General features: G+C 49.1%; 1 protein-coding gene and 1 non-coding gene across 3 annotated transcripts in view; one reads left to right on the top strand and one right to left on the bottom strand.

Moving 5' to 3' along the window:
- The window catches only part of EVA1A (eva-1 homolog A, regulator of programmed cell death), a 48684-nt gene extending 42808 nt beyond the window's left edge, over positions 1–5876 (bottom strand). Inside the window, exon 1 of one of the 2 annotated variants that reach the window (XM_038561628.1) lies at positions 5740–5876. The gene's annotated coding sequence lies outside the window, so the exon portion shown is untranslated. Of the gene's footprint in view, positions 1–5123; positions 5225–5739 lie in introns of those variants that run through there. The other variant, XM_038561630.1, reaches the window with a different exon arrangement.
- Positions 2840–15569, top strand: part of LOC111090645 — a 56601-nt gene continuing 43871 nt past the window's right edge. The window contains exon 1 of the transcript XR_005372528.1: positions 2840–3300. This is a non-coding gene — a transcript (uncharacterized LOC111090645). The remainder of the gene's footprint in view (positions 3301–15569) is intronic.

The raw sequence follows: 15569 nt of genomic DNA, 5'->3' as shown, positions 1-15569 counted from the left end.
AGGCTTTGGGGTCAAACAGCACTGCAAATGTGAAGACACTTGGCACCCAGGCAGTGTGGTAGCCCTGGCAGTTGACCTACTAGGCCACATGCTGGATTTTATGTAAAACAGAGCTGATCAACACTCCACCACCACTCCTCCCTCTCCTTCCTATCCCCCACACCCCACTCTAAGTCCAGAGAAACCTAGCAATTGTTTCAGACTTGGATGCTCTAAAGGTAACGTTTCGAAAGCCCAGCCTCAGGAGGGGCCGTCCACACAATTCATCAGCCAGGGCTTTGGAAAGGAAACAAAGCAATCCACTACCATCACTGCAGGTTTGTTTGTGACTGTGGTTTCTTTACTTACTGGAGGCAGTGTCCCTCCCACGGCCCCTGGGCTCTGGTCCCAATGCCCTGGAGGAGACAGGCCAGTAGAGACAGGAGCGAGAGTCATCATTCAAAGAGCTCAGTACACCTGAGCGGAAAGTGCCCACTGCATTGTCTCCCAACAAACAGGAACAGACTGCTGTCCTGCTGAAACATTAGTCACACGCCCCACCCAAGGCCCATCACCAGTTCCCATCTTCACATATCTCCCCATAAGTCAGGCCCTTCCTTGGCTCTGTACCATGTACACGCAGTTTCCCATCTGTCACACCCAGGCTCCTCAGTCGTCCCAAACCCAGCAAGCTCCTAGTTCTCCATTAAGACGCAACTCCAACATCCTCTTCTCTCTGAAACCTCTCCTGACTCCTTGGTGGCTGGTGCCTTCCAGCCCCAGTTCTCTGCTCACATCTCTTACTGCACTTGACACATGTGTCCCTCACACATCACAGACTAGAACCGTGCTGATAAGGACTGCGTCCTCTTCGTGTTCGTGTCTCTGGCACCCAGCACCAGTCACTTAGCCCACACGTATTCCAAACCCACCCTGACACTTCAAGATCCCAACCAGGTTAGTCTAAACCAAATGCTCCTTACTGCACCAGATTTTCACCTAGAGGCAAACAGTGAAAGTAGATTTTCCCGGGAACACAACCCGGAGAACCTAACCAGGGTAAGGTATCTTTCTTTAGAACCAGACACCAAGCAGGAACCAGCTTCCTTAAGAATCTGCCTGCTGGTCAGTTAAGAGGTGCTACTCAAGATCGCAGCCAAGGTGTGACGTCAGAGACCTGAAGACCTGGCTCTGGGCTAGTTTATGTACTGGACCAGACCTTAAAAGCCTCAGTGAAAATGCAAGCGATGCCCCAAAGATCTTGGGTCTGACTTTTACTGCAGTCATTAGCACCCAGGGGAATCTGTTTCTCAGATCAGCCAGCCAGTCACCCAAGAGAGGGGATAACTCCAGGAGTCAGTAAGAGTGTGGTATCTGAAGGGGGAAGGCAGTGCTACAGGGAACCTGAGGGGTCTCTCATGTATTGCTGGGCAGGGAGGTTCTCACTCTGCTCCATCCTCAAAAGCAACCTCATTGGGATCCCTGGGTGGTGCAGCGGTTTGGCGCCTGCCTTTGGCCCAGGGCGCGATCCTGGAGACCCGGGATCGAGTCCCACATCGGGCTCCCAGTGCATGGAGCCTGCTTCTCCCTCTGCCTGTGTCTCTGCCTCTCTCTGTGTGTGTGTGTGTGTGTGTGTGTGTGTGACTATCATAAATAAATAAAATTTTTTAAAAAAAGCAGCCTCATTAGAGTATTTCTGTGACCCCTAACAAAACACCAGGCCTTGTGCATATACCTAACCTCATCCCACTTAAGTCTGGGGGACAACCCGCCAAAACAAGCAACTCAGGGACCATAGTTGTGTGGGTTAGGTGTGGATGAAGCCAGAATACACAAATGTGCAGGTATTTGTGCAAGGCCATCTGGCCTACAGAGCAAGTGGCCAAGGGAATAGGAAGGAAGGGGCTCAGCTTTCCAAGGCAGTGCTGCATTCAGGGAAGTAAAAGATTCCAAGTTGGGTGAAGTGATCACCTGTATACCTAGTCTCCAGTAGCACACATAACTCAAATAGGAGGTCAGTGACCAGTTCCAAACCTGGTTCTCCAAAATCCCACATGGGTCATTACATTCTCTTAGCAAGTTTTACCTGTAATATATAAACAGCCTTTGTAACGCTTGGAGAGAACACTTGGACTCTGCATCTGATCAAGGTGAGGTGGGAGACCCAGCTGGTGGCATTCACTCACCCACCACACATTCACTGACTGGTTTCACTGATTTTCACTGATGGATTTCACCAAGCTAGGCGCACACTGCAAGGGCCACGAGCTTGGAAAGGACCAAGCTGGAATCAGTCAGCTGATTGATCCCCAAGTCGGCACCTCTCTCCCCCAGGCAGGGGTACTGACTCCACTTAAGGCTCCATTTAGCATCAGGTTCACTGGTGCTGACCCAGCCCTGTGACAGAGGACTGACCCCAATGCACCGTCCCTCTGAGGCTGGGCTCTGGGCAAGGAGGAGAAGAAAAGAACAGGAGCCGTGAAAATCATGCACAGTCTCAGATCACAGGTGTGGTAGAAGTGAGAAATGCGATGGACTTCGGCTTTTAATGATGCACACAACAAACTTTGGCTCATGTTCACTGAGACGTACTACATGTGGGGGATCGAGCTAAGCCCTCTACCTGCGTGCGTACGTGCGTGTGTGCGCGCACACCACAGTCCAGATGTTTGTGTGAATCCTGGCCCTACCCCCCACTAGCTGCGTGACTTCGGGCAAACTGCTTAGCCTCTCTCTGCCTCGTTTCTTTGTCGGGAAAACAGGGCAATATCAGTTCAAACTTTAAAGGGTCATTATGAGGATTAAATGAGGTTAAAACATAAAATGCTAAACTTGAACCATGTCCTGCACGGAGTGGCAGTCGGGATTATCCCATTAGTTAGTCACACCAGCCTGCCGAGGGGACGGACTATTTCTTCCTATCTTACCAATGAGGCTTTGAGAGACCGAGTCCACTTGCTCAAGGTCCCAGAGTTAATAAGTGGCAGAGCTGGGATCTGAACGCAGGCGGCCTGGCTCCAAAGCCTGCGAGCTTCACCACCACCGTGAGTACGGCAGTGTGCGAGGTTCTGCGTACACAGAGACCAGCGTGGGGATGAGCAAGGGATCCCTATCCAGTAACCACTAGAGGGAAGATAGATGGAAGACAAGAGGCAGAGGAGGGCCAGAGCTGGGGCAGCAGAGAGCAACAGAATTGCTGCGGGAACTGAAGAATGCTACACTCCACTTAAGCTCTGGGCTCAAAGAACCAAAGAACGATGAGGAATTTGCCAAGGAGGAGGAAGTACACTGCAAAAAGTCGGGACCTAGAATGCCGAAACAGTAAGTTGGGTGGTGTGGCGGCCACCTCAAGAGGTGAAATAAGGGGGAGGCCAGGAAGGTAAGTCGAGGCCTAACCATGAACAGCCACGTGAGCCACGGCTGGAGGTGAGATGTTCCTCCGCATGACAGGGATTCTCACACCTTAACGTGTACAGGATCCGCCTCTGGTGCTTGTAAGACATGTGCAGGTTCCCTTCCCTTCGGTAAGCACTGGGGGGCCAACTGAGGGTATTAAGACAATGTCGTAGGTAGCCTGACCTGCTGTGGTTTTAACAACAGAATTCTGGCACTGGAATGAGAGGAGATCTAGGGACAGAGGCTGGTATAATCGTCCACACTGGAGCAGATAAGAGGATGAGAGCTGGGAATAACAGCACTCTTCATGAACTGATACATTACACCAGGGTTTCTCCACCTCGGCCCTACTGACATTTTGTGCTGGGTAATTGGTCGCCGTGGGGGGCTGCCCTGTGCATTATAGGCTCTTCAGCAGCAGCCCTGGCCTCTGCCCGCCTGATGAATAGCATCCTCCCCCACTTACATGTTGACAGCCAAAAATGTTTCCAGACATTGCCAGATATTACTTGGGAAGCAAAAATGGAAACCCCAGTTGAGAACCGCTTTGCATCCTCCCATCCCTACTTTACAGAGGAGGAACTCCAGTGGAAGAAAGGTCAGGAAGGCCTCAGCCAGATTCAGACCCTGGTGGTCGGGCTCCAGGGCCTGGGCTCTTAGGCACCGAGCTTAACTGCCTTTCCCCGAAAGAGACTCAAGCCAGCTTTCTGGGGAGATGAGAAGCCCGGATGATGAGAAGAGGATGAAAGAGTGAGGTTCAAAGGTGAAACCTCAGTGCTGAACTGAACTGAAAAGATAGTGGGTAGTAAATAAATTTGAAAAGAATTAAGATGCATTTGCTCGAAACAGAAAAAGCCTGATTCTCCATGGTATGAACTGGCGAGAGATGATGGGTTTTGCTCACTCTGGGTTACGGAACCCCCTACAGGGCTGGACATGGGATGTGTCCAGCTGGTACCTGGATCCTGCGGGGGGAGGGGGGGGGCCTTCCCAGCTATGTGGCCCTGGACACATTACTTAACGTCTCTGTATCTCATTTTGCCCGTTTGTAAAATGGGGGTGGGAGTCCCTACTCAGAGGCTTGACTTGAGAAGTTAGGCAGTTAATAAGCACAAAATGGCAAGCCAGACCGCCGAGAGCCATCCTCATTACCTCGCCGCCGCGCTCGCTCCCGCCGGGTCCGGCGCCCCCCCCCCCCCCCCCCCATCCGAGCGGCCAGGAGACTCGGCTCCCTCCGCACCAGCAGAGCGTCCCCCTGAGGCTTTAGGGGGCGCCAGCGGCCTTTCCACTCCCCAGTGCGCTCCGAGGTCGGGGTCCTGTGCCTCCAAAAGGAGCGAGCTCCCGAGTTTAAGGCGCGCCACCGCGCGTTCGGGCAGGTGGGCGCGGGGCAGGCCCAGGGTCCGAGCGGAGCCGGACAGAAGCGCCGAGATTCGGGGACGACCCGCTCTCCGGAGCCGGGCTGCCGAGGCAGAGGGCTCAGAGTTCGGGGGTCGAGAAAAAAGAAGCTGGGAGCGGGGGAAGCAACAGGAAAATAGGAGGAAGGGGAGGCAAAAAAGAAAGCGCCGGGAAGCAGAGCTCCCTGGGGGCCCAGCCCGCAACACCTGGGCGGGGGGTCGGGAACAAAGCAGCGGCTTCAGGTCAGACGCGCTCCGGGTGCTTCCGAAGAGGGGGCGCTCGGGGGAGGCCCGGGACGGCGGGGGATGCCCCGCGCCCCTGCGCCCCGGGGCGCGCTCTCGGGCGCCTCTTACCTTCGCCGGGGCCGCCGGGGCCGCGGCGCGCACTTCCGGGGGCTGCGCTCGGGGCGCGCGGGGCCGAGCTGGGGGACCCGAGCGACCTCCGAGGGGAGGAGGCGGCGAGGAGGCGGCGAGGAGGCGCCCGGGGCTCGGGCCGGCTCGGACGCCTCGGAGGGGATCCCGGCGGGGGGCCGCCAGGGCGGGCGCGGGGCGCGGGGCGCGGGGCGCGGGGCGCTGGGCGCTGGGTGCTGGGTGCTGGGTGCTGGCCTCAGCGCTCGCGGGCGGCCGCTCGGAGCCCCGCAGACGCCGGAGGAGCCCGAGTCAGCGGGAGGAAAAGGTTGTCTCATTTCCTTCGGTCTCCCCCCGCCTCCCCCCGCTCGGCTCCGGACCTGCCCTCCCTCTCCCCCGCCCCCTTCCCCAAGCCCGCTGCCCCCGTGGGCGCTGGAGAGACGCGGATCCTGAAGGGCTGCGGCTTGCGGCGCCTCCGCCTCCTCCACGCCGAGTCGGCTCGCGCTCCCCAAGTCCCCTGCCGGCCGGCCGGCCCTCTGCAGCGCCCCGGAAGGCTCCCACCAGCCGTCTCCACCCTGTCCCGGAGCTCTAGCTGGGGACGAGTCCGGATTTGAAAGCAGACCTCCAAGCTCCCGCCGCATCCATCCTCTCATTCCCGTCCCATCGCCGGCTTTGAGCCCCTGTTAAGGCACCCAACCCGGACAGGACAGAAGCACTATGTTAAATGTGATTGGCGCTTTTTTTCCCCCCAGTGGGGGTGTTTAAACCCTGATGCATAACCTCGAAGGAATGTCCATTTTGATCAGAAGGAGAGCAGCTAAGGTCTTTGTTTGGCCTTGCTCTTTCAGAGTTGAGGTTTTGTTTGTTAAATTCAGCAACTATTTATTGAGAGCCCGATAGGCGTTGAGCCGGGCCCTGGAAATGCAGAAATGAACCCGAAGGGCATGTTGTTCCTAGACAGTCGTGGTGGTGAGGAGTGCAAGCAGAGAGGTGGTCCAGGGATGCTACAGTCTCTTACTTTAAGAGAGGTCAGGGATTGGAAGAGCATTCTGTGGAGTGAAAACAGCATGGGCAGAGGCAAGAAGGAATGAGAAAGCCCCCCCATCAGGAGGCCGGCTAGCCGAGATCATGGCCAGAGCTGGGAATGGTGGTGGGGAAACAGGAAAAGAGCCAATCCATCAAGAAAGGATGGGAGCCCCAGGGAACAGTGGGGTGGAATTGATAGGCCCTGGTAACCAAGAGCTGCTGTAGATGAGGAGAGAGGGTGAAAGAAAGAAGTAACTTCCAGACCTCAGGCTGGAGTAACTGGGGACCCACCAGTGGAGGAACAGAATCCAGGGTGCCTTCTGGCGCCAATACCCAAATGTGTTCCCGAGATTGGTTGTATTAACATCAACTGGGAGCTTAGAACTAGGGACTTTCCAGTCCCACTTGACCTCCTGAATCAGAATGTGCATTTCAACAAGATCGCCAGAGATTCAAATATGCAATAGAATTGTGGAAGCACTGCTCTCTAGACCAGACTGTATACTGGAATGATCGTATATATTAGACTGCGAGGCCCCTAATGTATACTAGAAATACCTGAGGAGCATTAAAAATCAATATGAGGCTCCTGCTGCACCCCCACTAATGCTTATTTAATTGGTTTGCGGGTGGGGCTCCAACATTAGTATTTTTGATACGCTTTCCAGATGATCTAACACAGTCAGAGTGGAGAACCACTGTTCTAGACTTATTTGAGAGCTACTGCACTTAACCTTGAAATGCACTTCTTCAGAAAGGAAAAGAACACCCACGTGTAAATGAAAATATAAAGACTAGTTATCTCGCTCTCACAAGGAGGCGGTTGGTCCGCTGGAAAGGGCCCTTGTTTCCTAAACATATCAGGAGAGTAGATTCTAGCCTCAGATGGCCCTGAAATTACTCTCTGAACTTAGGCATGTGCTCCCCCTCTCAGGCACCTCTCAGGTGTCACTCTCCTTATCTGTGAAAGACACACCCGACTAACTCCAGATCCCACCCCCCAGCTTGCAAGGAGCCATGATCAGAGCTTCTCCTAACTCTCCAGCTTTATCAGCAGGCAGATGGAAGGCAGTGTTGACAAGTGGATTTTCCTGGTGGAATAGTATGTGTGTCGGTCCCATGCGCAGCCATCCATGCATGATCACGAGGGACCAGAGGATTGTGTGCTGAGCACAGGGCCACTCACATAACTGGTGCTCAATAAATGTGTGCCAAATATACAAATAAATAATTAAATACACTGATGCCAATAAATGGCATTGGCTTACTATAGTCTGGCCCTAATCCTGGGCCTATTCATTTCTCCTCCTAAACTGGAGGAAGGACATTTGGCAATGCTCTGACCCATGAACCTAGCTTTGGGTTTAAAACTGCTGTTAAGATCCACTAACATTTGTTGAATACTTAGTGCCCACAGGCATTGGGCTAAATACCCTGCTTAGGATCAGCTCATTTCATTATAATGAAGAAGATACTGTTGAGCCCCTGCATCCCCGCTGGTTTTAGGAATCACAGATACAGAGGGATACAGGGGGATGAAAGCTGCGTCTAAGGCAGCCCTTGCCTCTGTTGTGCAGCTCAACATAGGAGGCTCAGGAGCTCTTGGGAGTCTTCTAGGGGTCATTCTTCAGAACGTACATCCTTGCATAGAGACCACCTTTGAAAGGAATGGCTTTCGAGTGACTGCTCCAGGGTCCTACGGAAACAGATGCTCCCAGAAGCCACCTCAGGTAGCCTGTGGGCTATGGCCGAGCCCTGGGAAAGGCCTTCTCGAGACTGCTGGCTTCAGGGTGGTGCACAGACATCTGTATGTGTGTGCATTTGACATACACTAGCCTCTCAGCTGCCAGACCCTGTACCCAGCCTTTTCACCTGTATTTCTTTTCATCTTCACGCATCTTGACAGATGAAATGCTCTCCTTATTGTCTTGTTTTATAACTGAGAACACCGAGGCATCATGAAGAGAACACCTCTTTGTCCCAGCAGCTCCAGCTTCGTAGGGAGGACACCTTATTACCACTGCCCCTGCTGTGCACGTCCCCCACCAACACTGCCCCTTCCAGGGAAAAAGGAGTCCTTGTTTCAAGCCCCATTCATTCGTACGGCTACACATCATCAAAACTGCCTCATTTTCCCCACCGTAAAATAGTTGTCTGTCACTGCCTTTTTACTAAGGTGCTGTATGTGGCTGGACACCCCAGAGCCTGAGAGGAGATGAGGCGATATAAACCTGTAAACTAAGAGAAATCGAAAGTAATTGGGGCTCTTTATCCCAGGATGAAAGGATCCAGTACTTCACTGATAGCACAACTATCATAAAAGAGGAGATCTGTTTTCCATCTCTAAGAGGGCATAATGCAAGAATAGCACTACATGGGGGCACCTGGGAGGCTCAGCTGGTTGAGTGTCTGATTTGCCTTAGGTCATGATCTCCAGGTTCTAGGATCGAGCCCTGCATTGGGCTCCCTGCTCAGCGGGGTATCTGCTTCACTCTCTCTCTCTCTCTCTCTCTCTCTCTCCCTGTGCCCCTCCCCACTGCTCATTTTCTCTCTCTTTCTCTCTCAAATAAATAAATAAAATCTTTAAAAAAAAAAAAAAAGAGTAGCATTATACAGCGTTTCAGACTCTAGGTCAGAAGTGAAGAAGGGGCATCAAGCTCCCATGCCAGATGAGGGCAGGTGTTCGTGGCTGCCTTGCAGAGCTTGCTGCTCCTGGTCCCATAGGGTCCATAGGATTGGCCTGAAGAGTGGAGGTAAATGAGAACACAAGCCTGGATTGAGATCCATAGGCCTAGCTGGGCAGGGGCAGAGGGAGTCCGTGTGCATAGGTACAGTGTGCAGCTCTAGTTACAGCCAGGGGTGAGGAATTAGAAAAAGATAAAGGAAAAAAGAAAAGAAAAGAAAAAGATAAAGGTTCATCCCAGGAAACCAGGATCTGTGGTAACCACGGCATGGTCCAGGCCCAGGGCTGTGAGCTGGGCTCCAATGTGAACAGCCTTGCTGAGGGGGCTGCCAGCAGGCCTGGTCCTCCCTGCAGAGTACGCAGGGCTCCACCTCCCCACACGCTGATGTCGTGGGCTACAGCACATCCAACTCAGGAGAAGGTCTCTTCAGTTAGCACAAAGGAGATGTGGTCATGTTAACCATCAGTGAGGGGAGGCTGTGGCATTCTTTCAGGAACATCACGATGCCAGGACTGGATAGGAGGATGCCTATGTCTACGTCATCGCTGAGCCTCATCAATTAGCTTGAGTTTGACCAGGCCCCCCAGACACATTCCTGCTACTTGCACTTCCAAAGCTCGCATCCGTGTTTCTATGACAACAATATGACCATTTTACACAAAGTTCATTGTGGCCAATTTTTACTACTGGTTTTGCCTCAAACAAAAATATGACCTCAGATTTTGATTGTCCCCATTTTATTGATAAGGAAACTAAGGTACAACACCCAAAGGCAGACACCAAAATAAAGCCAAGCTACCAGCTGAACTCTCAAGCCCCTATGTTTCTACCCCAAAATGAGCTGCAATGAGGTATGTCCAGATATGCCCTCACCCTAAACCATCTGGCCCCTGTGTAGCCCATTTATCTATCAATGTAGTTCGGTTAACTGTCATTTCCTGGAGACCACCTACCCTTCATGGGAAATTGTCCAGACACCATAGACAACCTACACTTGACACTCAATCCTCACTTGAGGAGTGTTTTAAAATAATAAGCTGCGCTTTAGACCAGACCAATTGAATCAGAATCTTTGGGGGTGGGTGGGACTTTTTTTTCCCTTTTAACTTCTACAGGTAATTAAAGCATGCAATCAGTTTTAAGAACCACTTCTGTAGGAAATGAGACAAAATCTAGGTCCTAACAGGAGGAGTTTACAAAACAGTAAGAACCTCAGTCTAGTAGTGGATAGTTTCCAAAAGTCATCAGGAAAAGGAAAATATTGAAATCACTCCCTTGTCCGAAGCACATTAAGACAATGCCAAATTGACAAAAACCCCTAGATTTATCTCAGCCTTGAGTGAGTGAGGTCATCCCCACATGGTCAAGGGTAGGAAATCTGGTTCTGTCCCAAGAAAGTACAAATGATTGAAACCAGAATCCTTGCCCCTTCTCCTATGGCACTGCTATTTACAAGAAGCCTTCAAAAATCTAGCGCTTAAGAATTCCAGAAGTAGTAAATGATCTCCAGGAGTGTCAGAGCAAGGCAGTCGTGTAAAAGGAATAATGCAAGACAAAGGAAATTGCCTCATGGCCCAATGAGAGGCTAATAGATGTGCAGACAGAGACACCAATGTGTCACCATTAATGATGTCACTTCGGGAAAATCAGGAGGCCGAATTTTTTTTTTTTTTTTTTTTTTGATGCTTTGCCCTATGGTCATTTCGTATTTACTCATCTTACAAAAGTAAGCTTGAAAAGAAAATGTGTACTTGTTTAAAACGTTAGTTTGGAGAAGCAGGGCAATTTCTTTTCTGTCTTTCTTTGTTGTTGTTTAACTCACCGTCTCACTTTTGTCATTACATTCCCTGACAAAGTAATGGGATTTCTGTGAAAGCCCATGGATAGCCATTAACCAGATGGCATTTAAATTCATTCATTCCGCAACAGCCTACTGAGATGAAACCACTCGTCTTCATAGCATTGGCTACTAACACCTCCCAGGCACCAAAGGTCAGAGAATGCAGCACCGCACACGTACAGGCCAACCTTTCACCAACTTTTTACAAGGTCTAATGGATGCCTTTAGTCACCAAATAAATCAACGTTGACAGTTATGTCCTCTCTGAAGTTCTGATTTCCAGATGCAGACACGAAATTATAATATCCATGTTCCCAGGCTTTCTCTTTCTTTTCCCCAAGTGAAGTTTTACCTGTACAGAGGAATATGAGGGGTGCTTGGCACACCAGTCAGTGGTTTCAAAGACATTTTTTTTAAAGATTTTATTCATTTATTCATGAGAGACACAGAGTGGTAGAGACATAGGCAGAGGGAGAAGGAGACTCCATGCAGGGAGCCTGATGTGGGACTAGATCCTCAGACCCCGGGATCATGCCCTGAGCCAAAGGCAGGTGCTCAACCACTGAGCCACCCAGGCGTCCCTCAAAGAAATTTTAATAGAAGGAAAAAAACCTAGGGAATAGAAGCTATACAGATGAGTCCCCCCACGATGTGCTAATCACCTCCCCCACCTTTCTTAAAATGTTATGTGCTCAAAAGGGATGAGAAAATGAGAGGCAAGCATCAATTAAGCATGGTCTCTATTCAGTTTCAAAGTGGAAGCTTCTCTCTCATGGAATTATTTCCTCACAGGCCCCAGTCAGAAGAGTTGAAGTCTAAATACTCTTGGCTCAACCAGTGTATCTTACTTGGAGTGCTGGAGTAGAAATCAAAATATTTCTCTAGCCAGTTGCTGCTGCCCAATACAACCTTACCTCTGATTAACGATGGGTCTTGAATCAAAACATATCCACCAATTAAAGCATAAACATAGCTTAGTATAAATTTTGCATTTTTTCTTTCCCTCCATTTTCCAGAGGGAGATTTTCATGTGCGGGCTGACGCCTCCTTTACTTTCTTCATCTCTGCCAACAGGGTTAAATAAACATGAACGGAACTTTAATAAATCATTCGTACGAACACTCTCCAACCAACAGGAATCCACTATAAAAGTGACAGGTTTCTATGATAAAAACATGAAAAGATGTAACTATGAAGCACGTCTAATGAAATTGCTAATAGCTATTCTCTAAGAAAATGGAAATTTGATCTTTGGCCACAGTATACGTGACCCTAAAAAGTTACCTATAAGATAAATATCTTTCTACTTTTCTATTGAAAATACTGTGGATTCATTATTATAAAATAGAGACATCTTACTATAATTTTAGTCTCGTGACCTATTAAAAAATTACACTTCATACGTGGCCAATAAAGTCATATTTTTAGAGGAGTAAGAAACATTCTGTTCAAAACAGTATAAAATTTAAATTAAAGGGGTACCTGGGTCGCTTAGTCAGTTAAGAGTCCAACTCTTGGTTTTGACTGAGCTCTGTGTCAGACATTGTCCTCAGCTTGAGAGTCTGCTCTAGTTTCTGTCTCCCTCTGCCTCTGCCTCTTCTGCTCATGTGCTCAATCTCTCTCTCTCTCTCTCTCTCTCTCTCTAATAAGTAAATTTTAAAAATATTTAAATTAAAGTAGCCCAACCTACCAGCATAACTGAACTAGACCCTGAGTCCTTTCTCAGTACTTCCATATAAGACTGCCTGCAGTGATTCCAAATTCCTCCAAGACTTGTTTCCTATAATTGTGGAAGGTGTGAGCTTGAGAAATACATAGCCAAATTAGAATGAGTTGGTCTGAAAGATAAATGGGCAAACACAGGTCAGACAACAAAATGTGCCAAACTATTCATTTCTCTGAAGAGAGTCTGCTAACCATGTGGATGGTTGAGGGGACCCCAAACTACTGTGCATCCAACAGTGCATCCATTTAATCCGATCTCTGGTTCAGAAATTTCATGATAGCAAGTTCTGGAACATGGTGTCCTTATGCACAGGTGTGCTAGATCTAATCAAACCAAATGGATGGCAGCTGTTCATTAACCCTGTGCTTAAATTAGAGTGATTTCCATTACTAAACTGATATTTACAACTAGCAACCAGTCAGCCATCTGTGTCTGGGCACAGCTGATGGAGTTTGGGATCTACTTTGAGTGTGAACAAGGAGTCGAAGATTATGGTCCTAACAGAAGAAGAGACAAATAAATGAAAGGCTTGATTCATTTGCTTCACCTAAAATCCCCCACCTGGAATTCTTTAAATTGGCGATAATGTATTTACAATATGATCCATTTGCTTTATTTTTAATGGTTTACTGCACTTCTCAGAAGCATAAGGGTTTACTTGTAATGAGATGTACAGGGTGACAGAGCTTCCACACAGATGTGTGACCTGAACTCCCTCAGCACATGGGAAGTTTGGTCAGGTCAGGGGTCTTCCCTGTACTTCAAGCCCCTACTTGCCAGAACTTATTTTCTTTCTTTTCTTTTTCTTTTTCTTTTTCTTTCTTCTTAAAGATTTTACTTATTTATTCATGAGAGACACACAGAGAGAGGCAGAGACACAGGCAGAGTGAGAAGCAGGCTTCCTGAGGGAAGCCTGATACAGGACTTGATGTCAAGACCCCAGGATCACAACCTGAGCCAAAGGCAGATGCTCAACCACTGACCCACCCACACATCCCTTTTACCAGAACTTTCCTTCTCATTCTACTTCCTCTTCCCTTGTCTTTGATCTTCCCACTGCCTCCATCCCTTCAACTTTGAACATGCCTGAACCTGCTCCAGCATTTAAAGCACATTAATAAATTATTATTAAATGAAACTTTTCCTAACCAAATGTCTTGAACAAATGAGTATGTTTACTTCCATTACTTTCTTAACCTCCATTCAGTCCTCAGCTCACTGTGGTCTGGTCTGGCCCTGGCACTCCACTGAAGCTGCCCTCATCAAAGTCACCAACAGCCCCCAGATTTCAAACTCCAGTGGCTGCCCCTGAGCTTGTGTTGGTGACCTTCCTACAGTACTGTTCACCTCTGGCCCCTTCCATCTACACATGCTTGACCTTTCATTTCTTCCCTGGCACATCTCATAGGTCTCCTCCTTCCTTTGTGAGTTTCCTTAGCTGGCTTTGCTTCATAACAAACACATCTGTCCTTGTCACTGAAATCCTTCTGGGCTCTCTCACCTCTTCCAGGATAAAGTCTAGATTCCTTAGCCTGGGATGCAAAGCCCTGTGGGTTGGCCCCTGCCTGCCTCTCCCACTCATCCAGAAACAACCTGTCATGCTTTCACCATATCAGCCTCTTCACAGACTCCCAAACCTGTCATTGCTGTTTCACTCTTCTGGACCTTTGTACAAAATGTTCTTGACTCCACCCCCATCTTCCCCTGAGGAATTTCAGCTCATCTTTTAAGACTCAGAACAAAGGTGAGCAATTCTGAGAAGGCTTCCCTGCCCTCAAAATAGAGGCAGCACCTCCCCTGGAGAATCTGCAGCACCGGTGACATGTCTACATCGTGAGCTCTGAGCTCATGCCTTGCCGGGATCCCAGTTCTGCCAGGGCAGTAGGTGATTGTTCATCTGGCTCCAGAGTTTGGCACCGTGCCTAGCACCTAGTAGGTGCTACTACGTGATTAGGGTGCAAGAGACATCCCATACTTCTATTTTTTTTTAATTTAATTTGATTTGCTCTGAGCTTCCTACTCTGTCCATAGGGAAATGTCATCTCAGGCATTAATGGGGCATGCCACCTCCCCAGGGTCAAGAGAAGGTCCCTGGTGACTTATACCATTAAAAATATGCAAAAAAGTTCCCTCCAGACTCTGTGTATACTTGTCACCACCCTAGGTTTATTGTCTAAGCCGGCATGGAACCAGGAGGCAGGTTCTGCTGGGGCCTGGGACTTGGAATTCCTTTCCACAGACATTCTCAGGGCTGCTGCCCTTAATATCTAGTTATTTCTATACCCCCTTCACTCCTCCCCTCCCCCAGGCAGCACCCATCATGGGTGCTGTGGGAAAGCAGACTCCAGGTATTCACACTTTATGAACATCCCAGTGATCCCGTCCTTTCTTTCCTGTTCAGGGACTCCCTTAGCTTCCAGTCAGGATGCACACCCTCAGAAACTCGAAGCCACCCCTCCCCCCACTGCACCTCCATCCTCCCGCCCCCCAATTCTCACCCCCATGCCCAACACAGAACACCACTGCCATTCCCTTCAATGATTACAGGCAGCTAAAACAGAAACACAATGAGGATGCTTTCTGTTAGAAAGTCTGTCTTCAAAATAATAATAATAATAATAATAAATAATTAATAAATAAATAAATAAATAAATAAATAAATAAATAAATAGAAAGTCTGTCTTCAAAGACAAGGACACACCAGGATCTTCCCTACCTTCTTGAGGCAGAGAAGAGTACAGCCAAGAGAATAAGATAGAAAAATACATCTCAATAAATTATTCTGCTACACAACCTTCAATGACTTTGCTTCATCACTTAATTAAAGGCAGAAATGTCCATGAAAAGCAGTAAGAATGAACTTGCTCTCCCAAAGAAAGACAGCTCCACCTGGCAACCCTCCTCATTCAGACGAAGCTTCCTTATTCCTTCCCCAGGGAAAGAGACCTAAAGTCTCTGGGATCCTCTCGTCTGTGGCCCAGAACACCACTCACATGGCCAAGTTTATTTAAACTGCTGACTTGGATTGCTGACATGGGCATTTACAGCAGCTGCACTAACTCACTTTCTCTCATGGATGATTTTAATCTCTTTAATTTTTGCCCAGCCTGTGAGAAAACTGAAAGCATGGTTGGGAGGGGACAGGAGATAGGAGTTGCAGGTCAGGAGCTGAGTGG

Source organism: Canis lupus, chromosome 17 (genome assembly GCF_011100685.1).
Source record: "Canis lupus familiaris isolate Mischka breed German Shepherd chromosome 17, alternate assembly UU_Cfam_GSD_1.0, whole genome shotgun sequence".
NCBI lineage: Eukaryota > Metazoa > Chordata > Mammalia > Carnivora > Canidae > Canis > Canis lupus.
Note: the sequence above shows the minus strand (reverse complement) of the source record. Positions and strands in the feature narration are given on the sequence as shown.